At 43.8% G+C, this 7,155-nt stretch overlaps 1 protein-coding gene across 1 annotated transcript in view; it reads right to left on the minus strand.

Moving 5' to 3' along the window:
* LOC126562150 (multiple inositol polyphosphate phosphatase 1) overlaps nt 1-7,155 on the minus strand; it is a 222,946-nt gene that overhangs the window by 121,410 nt on the left and 94,381 nt on the right. The window lies entirely within an intron of this gene.

Raw genomic sequence — 7,155 nt, forward strand, 5'->3', positions numbered from 1 at the left:
CTGAACGGTTGCTGCACCCTTTCGCAGCGATACAAACGGAAGTGCACCGAACCAGAACCTTCGTCGATGGGGATCCTTCCGTGCATCCCTTATAAAAAGGGCGTGTTTTATGTTAAACTTCCTATGTTTCCTTTTTTTTTCTTTAATGTTTAGTGTTTATGTATTGACGTTCCCCATACATTCGGCAGATAGCGATCGACAAATTCATCACGAAGGTGCGCTGTGTCGATTAATTATTTCTAAACAAAAGCGAAACCGCCCTTAATGTTATGCCGAAGAGTTTGTGGTTCGTTCGCGGGTGTAATTGATGTAACACCAGTAACCATTAGAGACCTAATTGGTGCTGCAAAGTGTCACTCGAAATGGATTTGTAAGTCAAGAAGTAAAACCAGGCATTCTCACCGCGCACACACATTACCGGGAGTTGGTGTCGTCTTCTTTCCGTTAATGATCCAAAACGTCTTCCACGGCGGTGGTCAATGTACTGTTCTTGCTGTGGGGTACGGAATCTTGCCGCGAGCGTTTATCTTTCCACACTGATCACCCGTGTACCGGAAGTTGGGAACATTTTTTTTGTCTTCATTTTTGCGTCGCATTCGCGAAAATGGAAGGAAGAGCGTGGAAACGAATTTACCTTCGGTAGCGAGTTGTTCGAATTGTTCCAGCATGCGTCAGACTCAGCGCGGGCGTTGTTGCTCGAATGTTACATTTAATTAAACTTTCGGTGGATCGTTGAGCCTGGGGGACTAACCCCTTCTAAAGCGCTCAAGCGAACGAGTCAGCGTGAAATGCAGGTCGTTATTTGTTCACCTGGACGATTGCGCTGGATCGTGTCCGCCGTATCTTCCCGATGTTACCCCATGGTGATGTGTCAATAAAATCGCTTTCCGGTGCGTCAAAAAGAGGGTCAATGTGCAGGTATAGCAGAAGACAAGTTTTAACTAGAACTGACAACGCCAGCATATGATGGGTAAATGGGAAAAGAGATGGATGGGTCTTATCAGTCGGAGTGGAATGGTACTTGCAATCGAACCCCTCTGCTAAAATGATGATGTTGATATCTCTTATCGTGTATAACTGCAGTGACGGTTTGAGCGTCTATTCCAGGAGTAAAAAAAAATCACTGAAGGACTATCTATCCGCGAGAAATACCGGAAAGTGGTATGATGCTTAAGCTCAAGTTTTTCTGCAAATGGATTCATCTTTGATTGATCATTTGAGGAGGTCTTTTGATGGGAGGAATTGCTAAACACTACACTAATATGCTAATAATATTAATAACTAATAATATGAAATGTTCCGTCCTAATGTCGGCGAGAAAGAGCTCTAGATGCTGAAAAATGTTCTCCATCGAGAAGAGCAAATCAAATTCTGAGATGATCATAGGATGAGAATGAGATCCAGGCTTAACCATACGCGGAGAGAGACATAGTACTATCGTCTAAGATCACTTGCATTTCTAGTGTTCTCTGCTTTTATCGGTAGCCGTTTGTAATAATTATCAAAGTAATTTTATCGTCCAAAAATACTTGTCTACTAAGGGAACTTTTTGTAGTCCAACACCCAACTCTTCATCCACGGGTACATCCTGGAAGGTGTCCGATAGGGAGACTCCAGGATAACTGACCAAAACCCGTTCAATTAAGACAATTTTAAAGGACGTCTAGCCTTAGCCGGATTGGCCCGAAATAATTTACTTTACTAACTAGGGTTTATCAAACATAGAAATGAATTGGTCAATCATTATAGTTCATATAGTCAAGTAGTATACATGGATTCCCTCTTGGGGAGGCCAGACGGTTTGAGGCGACAAAGGAGCCTGCACACGACAGGACTGAGGTTGAAATCCCCGATCTGGACCGTTTCGCCATAATGAGGACTGGCTATCCAACTACATGGTGTGGTATTTGAAAGCCTAGTAAGTCATTAAATGGCGGGCATAACCTTAGAAGTCCGTAAAGCCTAGAAGAAGAAGAAGAATACTTCCTCTTCTGGATATGCGATGAGATCTTAGCCATTCATTGAACTTTTACGTCATATTTAGGGGTAATACAGTACTTCACAGGATTCGATACAAATGATCCCACAATAGTGACTCTTTTTTATGCAGAATAAACTAAACATGTGAGCAGGAATGATACATGCAAATCTCTAAAGCTGGACTACTTGGACTAATTTGGACCACAAATAAGGACACACAGACCTAGCAGAGAAAGAAACAGCTTCATCGAATCATGAAACACAAACAGTTATCCGCCATTAAATGTAGATTCCTTCTAAACGAGATCATACCGATCGTGTTCAGTGTCACCCCAAACAAAAGCTTCAAATGCATAACACACCGCCAACAAAGAGTGCATCAAACATCTATGTTATCGTGACAGTAGCGGTCGCGGGTAGATTATGAAGATCATGCGATCGGACAACATCCAACCACACACATGAACACCCATTTTGAAGGTTACTAGTCTCCATTGTGTGCTGCACCCTAGATGGACGCTTTCGAATGTCGTGCCTTGGAAAAAGTCTCACTCGATCGAACAAAGGGAGCTTCCAAAGCTAGGGTGCATCATTACGATCGCCATTAGGGGGAGGGAGGGACCGAAACGATCGAACCAAACCCATAAATCACCAACGGAGGAGTGGGGGGCTCAACTACTACCGGTTTCTTTCATTTCAATAGCTACATTCCCTTTTTAGTGGTGGATTCCGGTCTGTGTTTGGGGAACTGGATCATGATCATAGATCACCTCCAAAGCGCTTTATTATGTTGCCGAGACGAGAGGGAAGAAATGTGATGATTTTCCAGCTTTCATGTTCATTTCACGCGTTATGGACCCACAAATTCGGCAAGTACTAGCAGCACGGTAGTGGAGAGAGCAATCAGGTAAAGCAGAACGGACGGGTTTTGTTTAGACAGCTACTGTTGACGTAAAAATGGCTCCAATAAACGGTAGCCGCGAAGGGTGGATCGTGACAGATTGCCAGCATTTCCGGCAGGACCGGCCAGAGCCGAGAACTGGTGTGGCCCTTGTGTGTTGCTTTTTTTGTGTGTGTTCGGGGTGCTTGTTTGTTGTCTGATTAGCGTGTTCGGGAAGGCGAACAACAATAGAGAGAGAAAGAGAGAGAGAGAGAGAGAGAGAGAGAGAGAGAGAGACACAGAGGCAGAGAGTGAATGAAAATGTGGAAAATATCATCGCACCCACACCTGCGGATATAGATTCCGGACAGGGGATCCGGAGGACAAACAAAAACATGCGACACATAAAATGGATGACCGACTCCTGGTCTCCATTCTCGATGGGAACTTTTTCGGTGTGTTTGCATTCAACCGTGATGCAACGGCATCTAGTAAACCCTCCCCCCGCTACAGTTCGGACAATCCAATACGTAAATCTATATTTTTTACACATTTAGAAAACCCGATTAAAATGCAACCCGTCCGCTGCGCTACAACTGGGGCCACGTTGCGGATCGTTGCATACCTTGCGAAACGCCTAACAACGCTGCCCAATGTTCGACGGCGGTGGCAGTGGAACGACCGGCTACAGATTCGGGAGTTTTCATGCCACGGATGGCTGGATGGGAAAGAAGCGTTCGTAGGAAGTAGTTACGCTTTTTTTGGTTCATACAATCGGGAAGGTTTTTAGGTATGAAATCAAATATAAGTGGATCAGTTTGAAGATTAAGTTCGCGAAATGAGGGTTTTTTTGTGTGTTGGCTGTGATACTGCTGTGCAGTAGTAAGTTTATCTCAATTATTCGGCCACAGTTACGCCATGTTAGCAGGCACGTAAGCGTCGTGGGAATTCAGTGGATTTGTGGTAGAAGCTGAATACATATTTCATGATATTGGCGAAGAACTTGCTGGTCTGGATGGAAAGGTGTTTTATCGTGTTTTATTCGCTAGTATCCGTGGGTAACTTTTGATCACAAATAAAGTAATAGAGAAGAAAGTTGAGCGGACGCTCCGGTGGTGCAGGCGACAGCGGCGTCGGTCTTCAAACGGCCAGACCGGGAATAAAATCCCATCCGAAAGGACTCCTCCTAATATCCTAATACGTATAACTCCTAATACGGGAATCGTATCAAAAGTTGGTCAAATATGTTGTCCCAGGAGAATGATATCAGAGTATTTGATGCTAATACTTGATAGCTTACATACTGACTCAGTAATTAATACTAATAATACATTTTAAGCTTGACCCCATTCCATTGAACATCCCTAATTTTGTTCGATTATCGAAGAAAGCCAAGCAAAATTAAGATCTCAGAAAGAGCACAAATCCAACGGACAGAACAGCACAAAGTCTTGAACAAAACCGGAACTTTCATCTTATGTAAAGAAAAAAACCGTTTAAAAATCGTTCACAAACAAGCCGTTTAGTTCCTTTTCTTAAGGACCCGCTAGAAATGAACCAATCCGTGCTGGTTATTCACCGCCGTTTCAGGAGCCTCATTAAGAAGAAACGTGATTAGGGGACGAAGTTTTGTTCCCAGGAGAAATACAAACGACAGACTTGGGATCGCATGGGATGCTGGATGCTTGCGCTGCTCAGCGAGATGTTTCGATGTATCCTTTCCTTCTCACGTGGCCCTCTAATTGGCCTTCACTGGGTTGAGTTGATGGTGTGGGAATTGAGAAGATTTAAAATTGGATGGAAAATCTCTACTTGTTGGGTAGGAAAAGCAGGGAAACAGGCTAAACCGGATACATTTAGGATAGGAAAGATGCCATGCAAGGTGAGTAAAGGAACAAAGTATCTTAAGTTAAAGAATAATTTCATTAAAGAAGACATTTTTCAATGCTTCCCGGGTCCCATCTTCACTCTGTCACAATGCAACATGCAAATAGATTTCCCAGCAGAATATGCAAACCGGAAGCAACGTGCTCGCGACACCGACGCTCGCGTAAATGTTCCGCTACAAAACCCGTCCGACTCGGACTTCGGTACCATTCGCCATTCAGGAAGTGGACCCGTCTGTGTTCGCTGGCAGTAGGATTATGTGGCAGATTGCGAACGCGGGCGTGCTGAAGAAACGAACAAAAAGAACCATTCTCACCTACCTATGGGTCGCAGCCTTAAGGGGCACGCAGCTGCAAACGGCCATCGTACCTTCCCTTCCTTCTAACCTTCATCAGTATTCGAATGCACGTATAGAAGCGTAGCTGTTGGCATTTACAAAAGAGGAAATAAAAAGAGATCCTACCTGGAAACTGGGATGCGTGATCAACGTGAAACGATCTTTTGAGGATGGGAACAAAAATCTCTCACACACACGCACGCACTACTTCTGTCGGTCGGAACGGCTCACCTGGAATCATGGGATTCTCAACAGTGTGAGTTGAAAAGCACAGAAATTCGAACAACTGGCGTTGGTAGGGACGCTGCTTAAAGAACACGAAAAACATTAACTGCTGACGAGCTGATGAAGTAGAGCAAAAGGAATCATCCAACTACAACCTGCTGCTGTAACGATCGCAAGATCATATGTAGGAGGTTTCTTGTAAACAACCAACAAGTCTAACAGAATCGCTCGGCCATGTGGCATAGCTTCAGGAGTCGTCTGCCGCCTCAACTTTCAAGTGTTTTTACTTCCTTTCTTGCTAGACATGACAAGACAGGCGCGGCGGTACAGTACAAGTGTCCGGGGACTGGGTTTTTAGGTCTCGCTCTCTAGTGAATTGAAAGAAAAGATAGCAGAAAAAAAAACTCGTTGTCCCTCTGAATTGGCCACGCGAGCAACATACGAAAGGAAGCGATGTTCTTCGTTTGCATGCTTTCCTTTACCTTCGGAGCTCCAATTACAGCCCGTAGCCTTCCCTTCCAAGCGCACACTACTTGACTTTTCTTTGGCTACGAGTAGAATCAGCACCACCCTCGTGGAAATTCGATCACCTCGTCACTTGGCATGTAAAACTGTAATTCGGCGTGTCCTGCTTTAGCGATATTCGGGCCCCCCGGGGGAATAGCCTCGTTCCTCGATATGAAACCCTTATTACACAATACTTTCGAACTAGGGTGGTCGAATTGGAGTTCTTCGAACCAAACACTTTCTATCCCTGTATCGATAATACAGTAAATCGTGCAATGTGTTGACTTGTGGGAAGTCGATATCTACATATGGCGCAACATAGCACATGTTTCCTTTTAATTGTAGCGGTTCATTTTTTTTTTTTTCATTACACGAGGTATTACGTGGGTCTAGGTCCAGATATCCAGTCCAGAATTGTTTAAGTGTTTTGAAAAAGTTGCACCTCTAACTCTAACTCTAACAGATCCTTCTCGTGTGTGAGAAATTACTCGTTTGAACTATGGCTGACAGTAGCAATAACTTTAGAACTTGACTAACCTTCCCATCTTAACAGATATGGTTGATTGATCATTTTTCAAACTTCAGTAAAGTATCCTAAGACTCTTGTTAAAACATCTAGCTATACACATTAGTGATAGGAACTCCGGAGTGGTTTAATGAAACCACTCCAGTTTCGACCTGTAAAAACCAGAGTTATTACGGAAAAATTACTCCGGAATAACTTCAGAGTAATTACTCCGGAGTAATATAAGATTTTGAATCCGAAGTAAAAATAATTTGAATCCGAAGTAAAAACAATTGATTCCGCAGTGTACTCCGAAGCAAATTCCGGATTACTACCGAGCAAATTCCGGATTACTCCCGAGCCGATTTCGGATTACTCCGGAGTTACCCCGGAATGCCTCGCGGTCGGACTAATCCGTCTCCGGGAAAAATGAGGATTTACCCATCACTAATACACTTCAGGGCGTTCTAGTAAAAGCTCTAGTAATGCCTACTGGAGAATGTATTCTGATGTTTTATCTATCTTATACTATCAATTTACACAAGGAAAGTAGATGTTTTTCCTATATGATCTACCCTTTAGATATCTTTTCATCCCTAGCTTACTTTCGCGCTGCAATAAACTTCCCATATATGGTTTAAAGCGTACCGAGTAAACACGACCTACAGATGTGATCAGGTGTTTCGTTGCAAGGGGATAGTTGCACAACTCTTACCACACATTCGCACTGCGTGTACATGGTGTGCATAGTTTGTAAGGGCCACTCCCAAGTCGCGTTCCGATCGAATCGATAAAGAATTTGGAACATTTCGGCTGTGTTGGACATCGTTCGAG

This window comes from Anopheles maculipalpis, chromosome 3RL (genome assembly GCF_943734695.1).
Source record: "Anopheles maculipalpis chromosome 3RL, idAnoMacuDA_375_x, whole genome shotgun sequence".
Taxonomy (NCBI): domain Eukaryota; kingdom Metazoa; phylum Arthropoda; class Insecta; order Diptera; family Culicidae; genus Anopheles; species Anopheles maculipalpis.